Source organism: Mirounga angustirostris, unplaced genomic scaffold, assembly GCF_029215605.1.
Source record: "Mirounga angustirostris isolate CCGP_5_RB_7025 unplaced genomic scaffold, mMirAng1.0.hap1 SCAF_10, whole genome shotgun sequence".
Lineage (NCBI taxonomy): Eukaryota > Metazoa > Chordata > Mammalia > Carnivora > Phocidae > Mirounga > Mirounga angustirostris.
Window position 1 is genome coordinate 40,179,929 of NW_026991718.1, and position 16,705 is coordinate 40,196,633.

Genomic DNA, 16,705 nt, shown 5'->3' on the forward strand with positions numbered 1-16,705 from the left:
TTTAGTTAAAGCAATGTAAAATGTCTGCCTGATTTTCTGTCTGGTATTTTGTGATTACACTTCCTTTCTTGTTCAAAATATTTTGCTTCTTGGAGTTAATAGTTAACTTTATTTCCCCCCACCTACTTCTTTGACTGTGTTCTTAACACTAATTATTTTCCAAGTTTCCAACTCCAGTGACTATTATTTCTCATCCAGTCTAAAGCATTGGCTTTTCTTTGTCCTTGGAGATGTTCCTCTAGGAGTCCTCTGTCCTCCGGCTCCTGTGTGACCCAGCTGTGCCCTAGGCATGCTCTATAGATGTGCTCCCGGCTCTTCTCTTTGCTTCTCTCCTGAGATGTGTTTCTTGTTTCCTAAATCTCACCTCTTTCTCATCCTTAGTATAATGCCCTGATTTCAGTAGAACATATCCTTCAGTAGTTTCTTAAGAAAGCATGCATGAGAAATATTTTTTGAGACCCCGAAAGTGTTGTATTATTATCTCTTCACACATAACTGATGATTTGACTGAATGTAGCATTCTGGGATGCAAATATTTATTCAAAATTTGAAGCTGTTGCTCCATGGACTCCTAGCTTTGACTATGTTATTGAGAAGTCAGATGACATTCATATTTGCAATCATTTGACGTGAACTAGTTATTTATGACTTCAGGATTTTATATCTTCTCTTTATCCCCAGTGCTCTGAAATTTCACATCAGTGTAACTTGACATGGGGGTTTCTTTATTCATTGTGCTATACATTCAATAGGCTTTTATAATCTGAATATGTCTCCCAGTTATGAGAATATTTTGTGCGTCAGTATTTTGATAATTTCTCTTTTATTTTACCATGTTCTCTTTTTCTGGAACTCAATTATACAGTGGTTAGACTTCCTGAGCTGATTGATACTCAAATTTCCTCATATCTCCTACTGTTCATCTGTCTTTTTGTTTAGCTTTCTGAGAAAGTCTTTTGACTTTACATTCCAAAATTTTTATCGAATTTTTTTCTGTTGAATCTCTTATTCAGCTTTCACATTGTCAAATTGTAATCATTCTAATTTGTTTTCTATTCCTTAAAAAACATAGCATTCTGTTCTTTTGCTATGAAGAATATTTTCTCCCATCTCTCTAAGGATATTAGTTACATACATTCAAAGTTTTCTTCTCCCTTCACTGTCTTGAGTTCCTTTTGTTAGTTTGTTTTGGTCTTGGTTTTCCTTATTGGAGGCTTACTTCTGGTGTTTTGGGTCTGATTATCTTGGAGCAGATTGGTCACTTTTTGGGAGGGGAGAAGCAGGGCTTTTCAACTATGATGTGACTGGATAGGGATCCAAGTGCTCATGGGAAAACCCTACCTTGAGAGTGTAGTGTCTGTAAATAGCGAGCGTCAGTCTTTAGAGATCTTTTCTCTGGGTATAGTCTGTTTCCCCAGGTAAGAATTCTCCAGTTTCCTGCCTTGTCCTAGTGCCTCTCATTTGAGTCTTTCCAGGGATCTGAGGCCTGACTTGGCTGGCTTCTCACTGGCTTCCCTCTGCAGGCCCTTGCTGTTCTGCTTTATCAGCTCTCATCATTTCATTTGATCCTTTCTAGCTTAGAAATGTTGGCTGACATTTCTTGTCCACCTGGATCTTTTTCTCTCTCTTTTTCCTTATGGAAATCACATACACACATATCACTTTCCTGTCCTTTGAAGTAGGGTATTAGGAGGGAAGCAGAGATAAGACCTGTGCTCACTCTCCCGTGTTTAACCAGATGTCATCATTTGCTATCTCAGTGAGAGTTTACTGAGCATAGTTTAAATTTCCCTTGCTGTCTTGGCCACCCACGTGGATATTAACTGCGGTGTGTACAAGTCTTTGAGAGGCTCTTCAGGCATGTATGGTCATGGGTACCTGTATTAAGTGTTCCCTGACCACTGTATTTAAGACAATTGTATCTGCTTTTTGTAGGTATTGCTTTCATTCATTTATTCATCCATCCAATCATGCATTCATTTAACATTTATTGTGCCTATAATGTGTACCCAGCCCTGGGTATATAGCAACGAACCAGATACAGTCCTGACTTCTTGAGGTTTTCTGTTTTCTCCTTTGGGCTTTCACTTCTTGTCATTGTCAGTGCTCTTGCCTGTTTCAGCTAATTTTCTCCTTCTAGTGTGTTGTGAGCCCAGCAAATAGAGCAAACAAGTCACTAGGCCAGTGTAGCAAGGAAGAATAAATTGATGGTGAGCCTGGGCCTATCAGGTTCTGGGAGGCATAAAATGTATGGACTTTATAACATCAACTTATGCTCTTCATGGGTTCTTTCTTTCTGCCGTCCTTTTGATTCATGGTTATATTTTTGATAGTTAAAATAGTCAGAAAAGGGACTTCTAAGTATAGAGCTTGTTTAGGATCAAGGAATTTTAGAGCTGGGGGATATCTTTGAGGGCATGCAATAAAATCTTTTTATTTTATAGTTGTGTTAGTTCATGCCAAGAGAGGTAAAAAGAATTGCTTAAGGTCACACGGTTGGTGAGTGGCTGATCCAAGGCTGGAACTGGGATCCCTGTGGGCTTTGCACGAAGAAACGCTCAGATGTATAATCTTCAGAAGTATGCATGGAAAATTAGCTGGCAGTTCAGCTAGTGGGAAATGACAATGGTGATGACGCTGCCTCTTCAGAAGGAAGAGAGCGGATCTCATTAGAATACCAGGGCATCTTCAGCTTGAGCCAACCCAAGGCTGGGGCAGGAAGAGCTTTAATATCCGCACCCCTCTGCTGTGTAATGTTAATCACATTTTTCACTTCAGCTTAACTGGAAAAAGAGCTTGAATTTATACTGCACACGATTTTTACGTGATTTCTGCTGATCACTGTTTAACAAGGTATTCCACAGGAGAGGTTTGTTAGCTTTAATAGCCCTTAAATTACTTATGGCAATTACCTGCCTCACTTTCAACTCCACGGAGGTTATTAAAATGCTCTCATGGCAACTGTAAAGAAATACAAAAATAGGTAAAGATGAAATTATACCCTTTCCCTGAAGGCATTTTCTTGGAATGTATTTGCATTGCTTTTATACAAGGGGATGCATTTAGTTCAAGATAAATATCCTAACCACAGAGGCTTAATCAACCTAAAAGCAGACATATCTCATTAAAAAAACTTTTTTTCTCAACCCACAGGTTTATTTCAGTGCTGTCCTCGCAGAGGTAACTGGGAAATATTTCAGCTGAGATTTAATAAGCATTTGCTGAGCCTCTAGCATATGTAAGCCCCTCTGCCAGATAACGTCACTGATGCTATTTCATCTGAATTCAAAGCACCCCTGCGAGCGATGTGAAATTCTACCTATTTCACAGATAAGAAAACCTAGGTTCATAGAAGTGAAGTGAAAATCATAAGGTCACAGAGCTAGTGAGTATAATAGATGGGATTCCAATTCAACTCAACCTCGATTCCAACATGATTTACCCTATATCACCACTAGCACCTACTAACTGTATGACCTTACCTGTAAGTAGAGCTACTTCTGTGGTATGGTTTGCAGGACTCCAGGGAGGTGTGTTTTCTTCTAGCTGATCACTGAAATGCCATCGCTTCTTGGAGTCCTGTAGGCTCACATGCTTGCTTTCTGGGATTGTCTTGTAGAAATCAAGTCCCAAACTCACGTAGAGCTTTACATGAGTCTCTAACCCCTAGTGCCTTGCTTCCTCGAAATGCGGTCTATGGGCCATAGCATTGGCATCACTGGGAAAAAGTAGAATCTCAGGCCCCCCCAGACCTACTCAGTCGGAATCCACATTTTACCAGGATCCGCAGGTGATGTACATGCACACTCAAGTTTGGGAAGCACTGTTCTAGTATGAGGGAGTTTGCCAGAGACTTCTGTTTGAGGGTATTGATCATGTGGAGGCGTATGGAGAGAGGGAGAGAGGCCTCAGCAAAGGGGAGAGTCCTGCTTCATGGAAGGACTTCGCTTATGGATCCCATCTACATCATCATGTCTCGGATCCGCTCTGAGTGACTAATGCAGGAGGAAAACAGTGCGTGCATATGCGTACTGCAAGCATTTCCTTACAATGCCTGTTGTGAACATTTCCTTAGAAATGGCCTGCAGCATGGACGCCTGGGTGGCTCAGTCAGTTAAGCTCTGCCTTCGGCTCAGGTCATGGCCCTGGGGTCCTGGGATCGAGCCCCGCATCGGGTTCCCTGCTCAGCGAGGAGACTGCTTCTCCCTCTGCCTGCTGGCCCCCCGGCTTGTGCTCTCTCTCTCTCTGACAAATAAATAAATAAAATCTTAAAAAAAAAAAAAAAGGTTTAAGAAATGGCGTGCAGCATTTTCGTGTGAAATGGGCAGAAGTGTTTCTGCCTCCTGTGGTTAGGAAGACCTCTCCAAACGATGCCTCCCTAGCTTTTGCTTTTCATCCTGTCCTCTCCCTGGGCTCCAGTGTCTCTCTCTGACTTATTTCTCAGCATCATAATCCAAAAGTCTCATAGGAGCTTCTAACTCAAAATACCTAACTCCAAATGCATCACCTTCCCCCATCTCCTTCAACATAGCTGTGTTTCCCAGTGGTCAATGGGGACATTGATTTATTAATCCAGTCAATCATTCTGCAAGGAGTTATTATACAGGTGCTATGAGTTGGTCACTGTTAATGATCCCGTTTTTAAAGACTGACACCCTGTAACAGGGCAGATGAACACACAAACACAATTACACTGCGATGTGCTAAGAGTAAGGTTAGGCTGCACTGTTCAGTTCAGCATCAGCTGCATGTAGCCACAGAGCACTGGAAATGTGGCCAGGGTGATTGAGATGTGCTGTAAGTGTACAAGACAAACCATTCTGGAGACTTCGAATGAAAAAAAAAATGAATGCAAAATACCTCAGTATTTTATTTTTATTTATTTATTAAAGATTTATTTACTTTTTTGAGAGAGAGTATGAGAGATCATAAGCAGGAGAGGGAGAGAGAATCTCAAGCAGACTCTGCACTAAGCTCAGAGTCCGACTCGGGGCTTGGTTTCAGACCCTGAGGTCACAACCTGAGCCCAAATCAAGAGTCGGTTGCTTAACTGACTGTGCCACCCAGACGCCCTCTCAATATTTTAAAAATATATTTTTTGAAGATTTATTTATTTTAGAGAGAGAGAGAAAGTGGCAGAGGGGCAGAAGGAGAGAATCTTCAAGCAGTCTCCCCACTGAGGGAGGAGCCAGACACGGGGCTTGATCTCATGACCCTGAGATCATGACCTGAGCAGAAACCAAGAGTCAGACTTTCAACACACTGAGCCACCCAGCTGCCCCTCATTGTTTTTATTGATTACATGTTGAATTGGTCCTGTTTGGGATATATTGGGTTAAATAAAATGTATTATTGAAATTAGGTTCCCCTGACTCTTTTTAAAATCCTGTATCTAGACAATTTAAAATTACACATTGGCTGGCATTATATTTCTATTGGGTTGTGCTCCATATGGGTTCTAGAGTGTAGTGGAACCAGTCAGGGAAAGTTTTGAAAGGGTGAAGGGGCAATAGGAGTTCTCTAGGTAAAGGAGAGAGTTCTCTATGGCTTTAGTGACCAGGAAAGCCGGTGGGTTGAGATGAAAGGAAATTAACAGAACTACTGCTTTTCCATTCCCAGGAACCATATCGCAGTGGGGGAAGGTGGGAAGCTTCACGATGTGTCCAGCCAGAGAAGCGGAGTGATCTCTTACACAGTCACATTATCAAATCGAGCCCTGCCTCCCGCTGGTTGTTCTACCACAGGGCTCCCTGAAGAATCACCCTCACTTTCCTGCACTCCCCTTGAAGTGGGAGCCCTTACTTCTGAGTGCAGGCTGCAGTGTGAGAGAGTGAAGTAAAATTCATTTCTGGCTGCAGATGGAGGGTTAAGGATAGTTTGAGGTTTGTGTGTGTTGTTCTGTTGTCTCTGCTAAGTGGTGACTTAAAATCAATTGTAATCAAATAGAAAGAGGCAGAAGTTGCTGATTCCTGAGTCTTTGGGGCAGGACGGGGCAGGGGGGGGGGAAGGGGGGGAGGGAGGCCGGGATTTCTCTCTCTCATTTTTCCCCCCATTCGATAAAACCTGACACTCGAGATCCCAGGTTTACCATGTGGTTGAGAGTTCTGAGGTGCGGCATGTTTTTAGAAGGTGGGAAACTTCTACCCCAAGTCTGTAACAGTGAGGGCTGTGGGATGGCACAGGGTGGGTGGGGGGCAGGCCCATCTCTCAGTAGAGCAGCACCTGGGGGTCTGTTCATCTCTCTTCTGTTTTGGGCAAACACAGGGTTCCCCTGGGAGGTCTCAGGTCTACAGAAGACGAAAGGATGAGACAGGGGCCAGCAACCTAGGTAACCTTCCAACCGATGGACTCTAGATTGGTCTTTGAACTTGAGAGAAAGATCTCATAGGGGAGAATAACCTGAGATTTTACCTGTAGACTGAGAGCTGGTTCTGGATAAAATGTGCAGTTTATTCAGTAAACATTTATCGAGTTATTTCTCTATGCCAGGCACTGCTGGGGGTGGAGGAAAAGGAAGGAAAACACCATAATCCTGTGAGGTAGGTATTTTTGTCCTTATCTGATGGATGAGAAAACTGAGGTTACATTCTTTGCTCCAAATGGTCTTAAACTCCAAGTCGCTAACCAGGGCTTCACTGCCTTATCCTCTCCAAAGCCTCCCCTGACAGACACCCTTTGCTCGTTCTGTCCCTTTCCACTCTGTCGAGGCCCCCAGGTCCACGTTGGTCCTGAGAGGGAGGGGTTGGGAGGGGCGGCTGAGCGGGCTCTGAGCACTCCCCCCCCCTCAGCATGTGTTGCAAGGGGTAAGCCGTGGCGGTCAGGTCTTGAGTAAGCAGACTCAGCAAATCCTGCCAAATGCCCTCCTCCAGACAGCTGCTTTTTTGGGGTGAAGGGAGGAAAGACTGCTAACAACACAATTCTCTTTTTTTGTATTCTTCTTTCTTCTGTGACTTGGTATCTCTGGGACTGACTACAAATGTGTTTATGATATAAAGTAAAATTTCCCCTAGTTTATCATATAATACAGCATAATCCCCAACCCCTGGGCCAACCAAAGCACCTGGAGAACACACAGTTCTTCTAAGCTCTGGCTGCCAGATGTCTGAATCCAACCCTGAGAAGTCAGCTTTGAATTTTCAGGAACCAAACTGTGAAAGTATCAGACATATAAGTAGAGTAAGTTTATACCTTTTTGACTGATAAATATTTATCAAGTGTGTGAGGTATTTTTGCTGAAACCATCTGGCAAGTCTGTCTCTCCTCTCTGCTCCTTCAGACAGGCCAGAGGTTGACGTCTGACGACCCCTTCTGGGCTGAATATTTATATCCACCCCCCCCATTAATACGTTGAAGCGCTAATCCTGAATGTGATGGCATTAGCAGGTGGGATTTGGGGGAGGTAATTAGGTTTAGATTAGGTCATGAGGGTGGAGCCCCATGATGTGATTAGTGTCCTTATTAGGAGAGGGAGACAGTGGGTCTCCCTTTCTCCTTCCTGTGAGGACACAACAGAATAGCAGCATCTGCAAACCTGGAAGAACCCCCGATCTCGGACTTTCTAGCCTCCAGAACTGTGAGAAATAAATGTCTGTTGTTTAAGCCGCCCAGTGTTGGCATTTTGTTGTGATAGTCTGAGTTGATCAAGACAAGACCTAAATACCACGCCAAGGTGAGCGCGAAAGAAAGGAAGGATTCAACCGTCAGAGAGAAAAGGCAGCTAAGGAGGACTGTCGAAATCCCATTCTGCCCCTTGTTTGGCAGATGTGGAGAGTGAGCCCCGAAGAGGGAAGTGGCAGAGTAACCTAGCCTGTGGTAGGCGAGGCCGGGCTGGGAGCAGGGCTCCTGAGCGCTGGCTCAGCCCTTCTCTTAGGGAGGGTGCCACGGGGCTGCTTTCAGAGGTTGCTTCAGTTAGGAGGCAGAGAACATGAAAATCCCATAGCCTTTTTCATCGAAGAGAACTCAGTCTTTGCTCTGAGCCAGGAGCGCTGTGCTGTGTGGAGGAGCTCACGCAGGTCTGGATAGAAACTTGGCATTCAGCTCCACACTCCACCATGGAGAGGTTTTGTTACCTCAGATGAGGCTCTGAAATTTTTGGTACCTCCCTCTCCCTGTCAGTGGATGAGGGGCCTGTTGGACTTGCTGGATTAATCAGGTGAGGTGTGGAGAGATGTCAAGAGACCCTCTGGAGAATCCAAATCAATACCACACGTGAAAACAAAGCAGGCTTTGAAGCCTCTGAGTTCACAAAGGAAAGTTTCTTTGCTGCTAAGACAAGTTAGAACAACACAAAGGTGGTTAAAACTAGTTCAGAAATTTTCTTTGTTCCCTTCAGAAAGCTTTGGCTTTGGAGAGGGATTTTCCCATAGTACATCTGGGCATATATGGATCAATATGAGGAGGAGAGAAACATGAAGGTAAGCAAGTGTGCCTTCTGTTGCTTGATTGCAAATCTGGAAAGCTCCCTCTCTCCGTCCTGGCACCGAGGACTCGTGGTCCTGACTGTTGAGGGCTATCAAGTTGAGCCTACTCTTCCTGAGCCTGGGCTCTCATTCTGGAACTTTCCTTCTTCTACCCCAACTTATATATGCCTTGTCTATCCACCTTCACCCCCATTCCTTCAAAGCCTTGGTCACAAGGCTTAAAGCTTGTTAGGTAGCCAGATCCTGTTCAAGTCTGTTGTGTTGGGTATCAATGCTTTACTCACAACAGAGGCTAATGCTCTGTGGTTTGGGACAAGTGATTTACTGCCTGGAAGCCTCCATTTTCTTATCTGTGAATAACTGAGCCTTGCTAGGTGGCAAGATTCAAAATCCATGTGAATTAATGAATGAATGAAAGGGTCCTTGTCGGGGCACCTGGGTGGCTCAGTTGGTTAAGGGTCTGCCTTCAGCTCAGGTCATGATCCGAGGGTCCTGTGGTTAGCCTGCTTCTCCCTCTCTCTCTGCCACTCCCTCTGCTTGTGCATGCACTCTCTCTCTGTGTCAAATAAATAAATCTTTTTTAAAAAAGGGTCCTTGTCAAACTGTAGCATGCCTTATAAAATGTAAGATAGCATTATTAAACACTTAGTTTAAAGAAGTAATTTTCTGAGTTCATGTCACATCAAGGGAAAGATAATTATTGGTCGGTGCCCCCCCAGTGCACCTTCTGACTTGCCCAAGTAGGCCCTGCATTTCTCCACCTGTGCCTCAGTCTTTCCTTACTCTGTTTAATCCCTCTTCTAGAGATAGGAGGGAGTGCCCAAGGTGACCTAACCCTTCATGAGCTCTAACATAGAGATGGAGCACTGATGAGCCAAGGCAAGCCTTATGCGAGCCTACCCAGAGTGGAACCGGGGGCAGCCATGGGAGAAGAATCAGAATGCTTTGTCATTTACTCCTTCCAGGGGCCCACTTGAGCCCTGGACTGAACTGTCTTGGGAGCAGATGTTGAGCGGGACTTTTTGATTGCCCAGAATTGGTACTAAGGGTCCAAAGCTGACATTGAAGAGGTACCAAAGGAGCCACATTCTAAAGAGAGAAGTTAAAAACGCATCCCTCTCCTGGCCCAGCCTTACGGAGAGGTGGCAGCTATCCTCGGGCAATGTTCCCCACCTGTGGCTGTGCAGGAGTTCATTGCCCTGAGAGGACACAGTGTGTGTGTGTGTGTGTGTGTGTGTGTCTGTGTGTAAGAGTTATCAGTGTCCAGAGCCTCAGGACCTGAGGGCCCTAGGAAAGGTGCTTCCCTGCCCTCCCTACAGGGGAGAGGAGGGAGTGTACTTTCCTTTCCCTAAGGCTGAACGAAGACAGGGGACGGCTTCACACGTGAAGATTTTAGGTGCCTGCAAGAAGGGACAGATGATGTTTCATTTTCTAGAGGGATGCTCATTACTGATCTGTTCTGGGCCATGTGTGCAAGGGACAAGATAAGTGTCATAGAAACAGTCTGCATTCACGTTTGGTGGGCAAAGATGTGAGGATTTCCTGTGGGTCAAGGAAACCAGAGGGTTCAGCAAACAGGGCTGCCAGAGGACCCTAGCAGAAGATACTGTTGGGCCCACTCCTGGTGATGGTCTGCAGGGGGTGGGTGGCGGGGAGCTGGAGCTCCCTCTCCCCCAGGGAACTGTGCTCAGGGAGTCTTTACAAGAAGCCCCGGTGTGGGGTCCCTATGGGAGAGCAAGCGCTTGGTTTCCCACCACATGGGAGCCACTTTCTGTTTGCCAGGAATGCAGCTACACCCAGTAGTGAGAGTGCTCTGTGAATGGCAGTTGAGGAGAGAGACATGTGACCTCACCACCCTGAAGAATGAAGGGGGGAGGAGGCACCCCGAGCTAGACCAGGCGCTCCTCTCTCTCTTTTGCTCCAAGAGTCAGGGTCCCTGCTCAGTCCTGTACTAGCTGAAAGATGGAGTGTGAGAAAGGTTTAAAACTGGACTGAATAAGTTTTAATAACCAGAAGTGTCCCCCAAGTAATGAATTCTGTTCAGCTGTCATTAAGAAGTCTGCTTTCCAGCGGGCAGGGATAAAGTAGTTAAATAAAGAGAAGGGTTTGTATTTGCACCTCCCATCGAGCTGTGACACCTCAGTAAACCACCTGTGTGGGGGAAAAGGGGCAGTGGGAAGGAGATAAGATGGCAAGAGCATCTCAGGTATTCATTTCATGGCCCACTGTGTCCTGCTTTCCTTCCCTGCTAAAGCACTGAGTTTGTCCCAAAGACCTAACATAATGACCAGTCCATCAGAAGTAGGTTCCAGCACATGGGACTATTGAGGTCCCTTGCCCCTGACATGTCTCTGGCAGCAGCAGTAAGAGGAACCTGAAGGGTTAAGTCCTGAAGTCCCCAGAGTCCTCAGAAGTGTCTAGAGGCAGATGTCCTGAGGTCCTGCTCAGAAGGTCACTGGCCAGGCCAGACGTGAGGTCAGCGGAAGGCTCCGGACTTCTGCTCAGGGATCAGCCGTCAGCTCTCCTGGTCCCTTGGTCTTGATCCAGGCTCCTGTGTCATTTTGTAGCCCCCAGGACTTCGATTGACCCTTCCCCATGGTCCCTTAACCAAGGAGCAGCCTTGAGTGGGCACCACCTCTGGCTTCCTGGCTGATGCTTGGTTTTGGGGTTGCAGCCCCAGGAGCGCCACCTTGACAGATTATCCTGAAAGGTGTTAGGGGACTGCAGGCCACAAGGTGGCAGCAGAGGACTAGCCTGGTCTGAGGTTCCTTGCTGGCGGAGTTGGGAGACCCCATAGGGGTAGGGAGGTGGAGTTTCCTAACCACAAGGGCAGGTTGGAAAGGAAAAGGAGTGCCAGCTTTTAGTGGGCCGGAACATCAGTTCTAACAGGTGTAGAAAGATTCCAGAACGGTGTTGAGATGAAACTTGAATAGAAAGACTAATAATCACGAATGTTTACTGTGACCTTGGCACTGTGCTTAACACTTAACATACATTATATGATCCGTTTCTTAGAACATTCTTATAATTATCCCTATTCTACTTGTGGGAAAATAGAGGTTCCGATTAATGAAATTACTTGCCCAAGTTCACACCGCTATTAGGAGCCAGGGATAAAATCAAGTCTGTCTGACTTTAAAGCCCGAGCCCTTGAACCTGTGTTAAACAGTTCAAGTGTCAGGATAGACCAGTGGTTCTCAAAATGTGTTTCTGGGAGCCCCAGTAACTGGCATTACTCAGTGACTTGTTTGAAATGCAAACTCTCAGGCCCACCCCAGGTCTACTGAATTGGAAACTCTGAAATGGGGCTCAGCAATCTGTGTTTTTGTAAAGCCCCCCGAGGGGTTCTGATGTCAGTTCAAGTTTGGGAACCACTAACGTAGACAGTAGTCCTACCTGCTTGAATGCTGGGCTGTGGCTTTGCTTCTGGGAGTCCCCTCACTGTGTAGTCACTGCTCTGCCCTGAGCTGGAATAACCTGGCTCCTGACTTGAGGCCAGCTGGCCCCAAAGATAAAGTAGATATTTTAGGGTTGCCCTGATTCTGCCCCTGACTTGCCAACATTTCTTTCTCACTTTCAGCTGTGGGGAAAAAAGGTCTTTGTGGAACTTGGAACTTTTCTCTTCATTAACATGATGAACAGGCTCCCTCTCTCAAGGGCAGCCCGGTGAGACCAGCTTGGAATTTAGAATCTCCTTTATAAATAAAGTCTCAGCTTTAAGCATTAATGAAAGACATGGGATCATTATGGCGCCATTCATTTCTGATCTTGCCAATTCAGTAGCTGGAGAGTGTCTTCTATCTTCACTCCTGCCACTAATTATGGAACTCTGCCCTCATGTGCGGTAGTTCAGGTTTTTAGCAAAATCGTTATTCATCTAAAAATATTATGTAATATGTAAGACTGGAGGAAAAGACTCCAAACTGTTAATATTTGTCTGTCTAGCTAGGAATTTCTGGGTGATTCTTCACTTCTTTCTTTATGCCTTTATTTATTTTTAACTTTGAAGTGTGTGTAACTTTTTCAGGAGGAGAAGAAAATAATAAACAAATCTTTTAATCTGGAAGGTGAACCCAACGGAATGAAAGTTAGAAGCCTGAAATTCCTGATGGGGCTGATCTGACTAGAGAAGAGCTGTTTGAAGTTATCGTATAACCATTTAAAGGGGAAAAAAAAACCTCATTAATTTTCACTTTCTTCATTTGGAATTTATGATCACATCCATAGGAGGTAGGAGCCCTTTCTGCTGAGACTACAAAAGGACATTACGGACAAGACAATCTTTAGGAGAACAGATTGTTTACATGGAGCTTGAACTCCTTCGACATTCTCATTGATGTGCTTATTTTATACTTTTCTTACATATTCACTAGATTATAGGTAGTAACTCTCTGCATTAGCACCTAGCTCTAGCCTTGACATTGGATTGTAAGATGTATCAGTGTATCAACCATACCAGTATACCAAGTCTATCAAGCTCTAAATAGTCATGAATGTTTTTTATCCAGACAGATGGGTAAATCCTGTCTCCAGGCTGAATCCCAGACATTCAACGGGTTGGACATTTGGTGCTACAGAAGAACCAAAGCAACAAGATCTACTGACGTGACCACCTCTCAGAGAATGGGCTTCTGGACATTTCAAACCTTTTTAGAAGCCAGGCAGTCTCGGGGAGGTGGAGATAGCCTAAGGGCAAACTCGTCATCATCAAAGCATCCTTCCTCTGATGTCCACAGACCACTGCCTGGCCCGCCTCAAAGGCAAGCTGGTTCCCAGACTCACATTAGGTCTCCGGTAAGCCTTTGAGGACAGAGGGCCTCAGCAATGGCATCTGTAGTATGTGCCAGTGGATCCCCATGAGCTAAGCTGCTGAGGAACCCCCTGTCCTTGCCAGAAGGGAAAGTGGCTCCTTCTGAGGAGTCTGGGAGGACTGAGCAGGAATACGGAGCCCTCCTCTACAGGACTCTGGGCACACAGGACTCGAGACTGCAAGATGTGTATGACTGAACACCATCTCATGCACACGTCTGTCTCTTGCTCGTCTCCCTCATTAGAATATAAGCTTCCTAAAAGCCAGACCTTGTCTCTCAACTTCAAGGTGGTATCCTCAGTATCTAGAACATAGTAGATAATACTCAATAAATATGCACTGAATGAATATGTGAAAGTTAGCATAAACTCTATGTTTTTGGCATTTATTGACACTTCTGTTAAGTTAGGGCACTTTCCTAATAATTCAAGCAATTATATTTTCTTTTCAGCAACAGCATATAAGAACTCCAGTAACCAGGGTACCAGTAGGGAACATCTAAAATGATGCTGAGAAGAAGTTTTCTTGCTACAAAAACCCCATGGACCCTTTACATCTAAGAACTTCAAAACAGTGGTTCAAACTTGTTTATTTTGTTAGCAGAGAGCTCTTTCTTCAGTGGAAATCTGAGGCAGAGACCCAATATATAAACAAGATAAAAGTGGGGATGCTCAGGTTCAAGCTGGAGGGGAGGGCGGGGGAGGCTCTGAACCCACCCCCTTCTTTTCTTCCTCTGGGGAATCCCAAAGCACCTTCCTGCCAAACCTGGGCTGGTGGCCCTCAGACTTGGCTGCCTATTAGAATCACCTGGGCAGCTTTAAAACCCCAGATGTCCAGTCACATCCCAAGAGCTGCCAATGCCTGGCGGCAGAGGGGCAAGTGATGCCCGGGTTCCGTTGGTTGTTGAGAGCACGCACACGATTTTGTTTGGTTTTGCCTTTGTCTTAGAACATTGTTGAGAGAGTGTAGGACTCAGAGTCAGAAAGAGCAAAGTTCAAATCCCAGCTCTACCACTTTCTAGTTCTGTGCATTTGGACTAATTACTTTAGTCCTTTATGGACAAAAATCCATGAGAGAATAAAGTCTATCAGAGCAGGGATATCGCCTATCTTGTTTAATCAGTGTATCTAGTATCGGCATGCAGGATATTCAATAAGCATTAGTTCAATTAATGAATAATTCATTAATTATTCATGGACCCAGGATGGATTGCATCTAGGTTTTATTTATTTTTTTAAGATTTTATTTATTTGTTTGTCAGAGAGAAAGAGAGAGAGAGCGAGCTTGAGCAGGGGGAGAGGCAGAGGGAGAAGCAGGCTCCCCACTGAGCAGGGAGCCCAAGGGGGGACTCGATCCCAGGACCCTGGGATCATGACCTGAGCCGAAGGCAGACGCTTAACCAACTGAGCCACCAAGGCATCTAGGTTTTAAAGGTTCCCAACACTGTGATCTGAAGAATGTTAAGTGCTGTTATCACATGGTCACCTCCTGCCAGGTTCTCAAATGCACAAGACCTAGTTCTGCTCTTGTTCTCCTCGAAAGGGGAACCTTCCTACACTGTTGGTGGGAATGCAAGCTGGTGCAGCCACTCTGGAAAACAGTATGGAGGTTCCTCAAAAAGTTGAAAATAGAGCTGCCCTAAGACCCAGCAATTGCACTACTGGGTATTTACCCCAAAGATATAAATGTAATGATCTGAAGGGGTACATGCACCCCAAAGTTTATAGCAGCAAAGTCCACAATAGCCAAACTATGGAAAGAGCCAAGATGTCCATCAACAGATGAGTGGATAAAGAAGATGTGGTATATATACACAATGGAATATTGTGCAGCCATCAAAAACAAAAACAAAAACAAAACAAAACATGAAATCTTGCCATTTGCACCAACGTGGATGGAACTAGAGGGTATTATGCTAAGCGAAATAAGTCAATCAGAGAAAGACAAGTATCATATGATCTCACTGATATGAGGAATTCTTAATCTCAGGAAACAAACTGAGGGTTGCTGGAGTGGTGCGGGGTGGGAGGGATGCGGTGGCTGGGTGATGGACACTGGGGAGGGTATGTGCTATGGTGAGCGCTGTGAATTGTGTAAGAATGATGAATCACAGACCTGTGATAATATATATTATAATAATTATATATTATATATTATAATATAATATATGTTAAAAAAAAGATAGTAGGAAGGGAAAAATGAAGGGGGGGATATCAGAGGGGGAGACGAACCATGAGAGACTATGGACTCTAAGAAACAAACTGAGGCTTCTAGAGGGGAGGGGGGTGGGGGGATGGGTTAGCCTGGTGATGGGTATTAAAGAGGGCATGTATTGAATGGAGCACTGGGTGTTATATGCGAACAATGAATCATGGAACACTACATCAAAAACTAATGATGTACTGTATGGTGACTAACATAACATAAAAAAAAAAAAAAATGTTCTCCTCTGTGGCCCCATAAAGAATGTTCTCCTCTGTGGCTCCTTTCTGCCAATTATGCAGGGATCTCTCCTGGGCAGGGAGGCCTGCCTTGGCCTAGTGTCACCTGTGACAGCATGAGGAGGTCTGTCATCATCACCTGGGGTGTAGTTAGGGGCTCCGTTGGCTCCCCTATAAAGCTGTATCTCCCAACTTAGCTCCTGTCAGTATTAGATTGATATTCTGGCCACCATCTTTCTTTTGTGTCTGATTTCTCAACTTGTTCACAGCCCAGGTAAGGAAAGTGAGTACTATTTTTGAAACGACCTCTTTGAGACTCCAACAGCAGACACTCCACGGCATTTGGCTTCATTTTGTGTATGTTTCTAAGTAAGGATTTCACTTAGCTTCCATCAAGCAAAAATATGAAGCCTAGAATGTCTACACATGGAAGATTTAGCAGCAGGCCGCATGCTGGCATCCTCAAGAACAAGGCACAGGGCAGGGGTGGAGGAGTAATGAAACATGACATTTCTGGAGCGCTTGCTCAGTAAAAACTCATGCATGGTCCCTCAGCTGGTAAGGATTTGAACCATTCTGTGAAAACCTGTCCAGGCTGAGTGCCTGGCGCATGGTAGAGACTCAACAGATGGGTAGGTGCAAGAGATAATGAGTGGATAAATAAACTGGTGAATGAACAAGAGAAATTGGGAAACAAATGAGGGGAAAATGGAGGTAGGAACAAAAAGGGAGAAGGAAGAGGAGATGAAATTCAGACACATTTGGAGGGTCATCATTATTGCCAGCTCTCATAGCAGGCTCTTCCAAGTACAAATGGCTTAATTCACCTTAAAACACTTTGTCTTTCAAGATTCTTAGGGCCAGTGAGCTTGCTCTCTAGCAAGCTAACAATGCAAGATAGATTGAGAAATTGATACAAGTGGTTTCTGCTCGGTGAGAACAAGATGACACTTAAAAAAAATGTCACAGTAGAGCTGTGAAAATGTCAGCATGGTCACAGATGCCTCCTCCCACTCACTCACCTGGGAGGCACA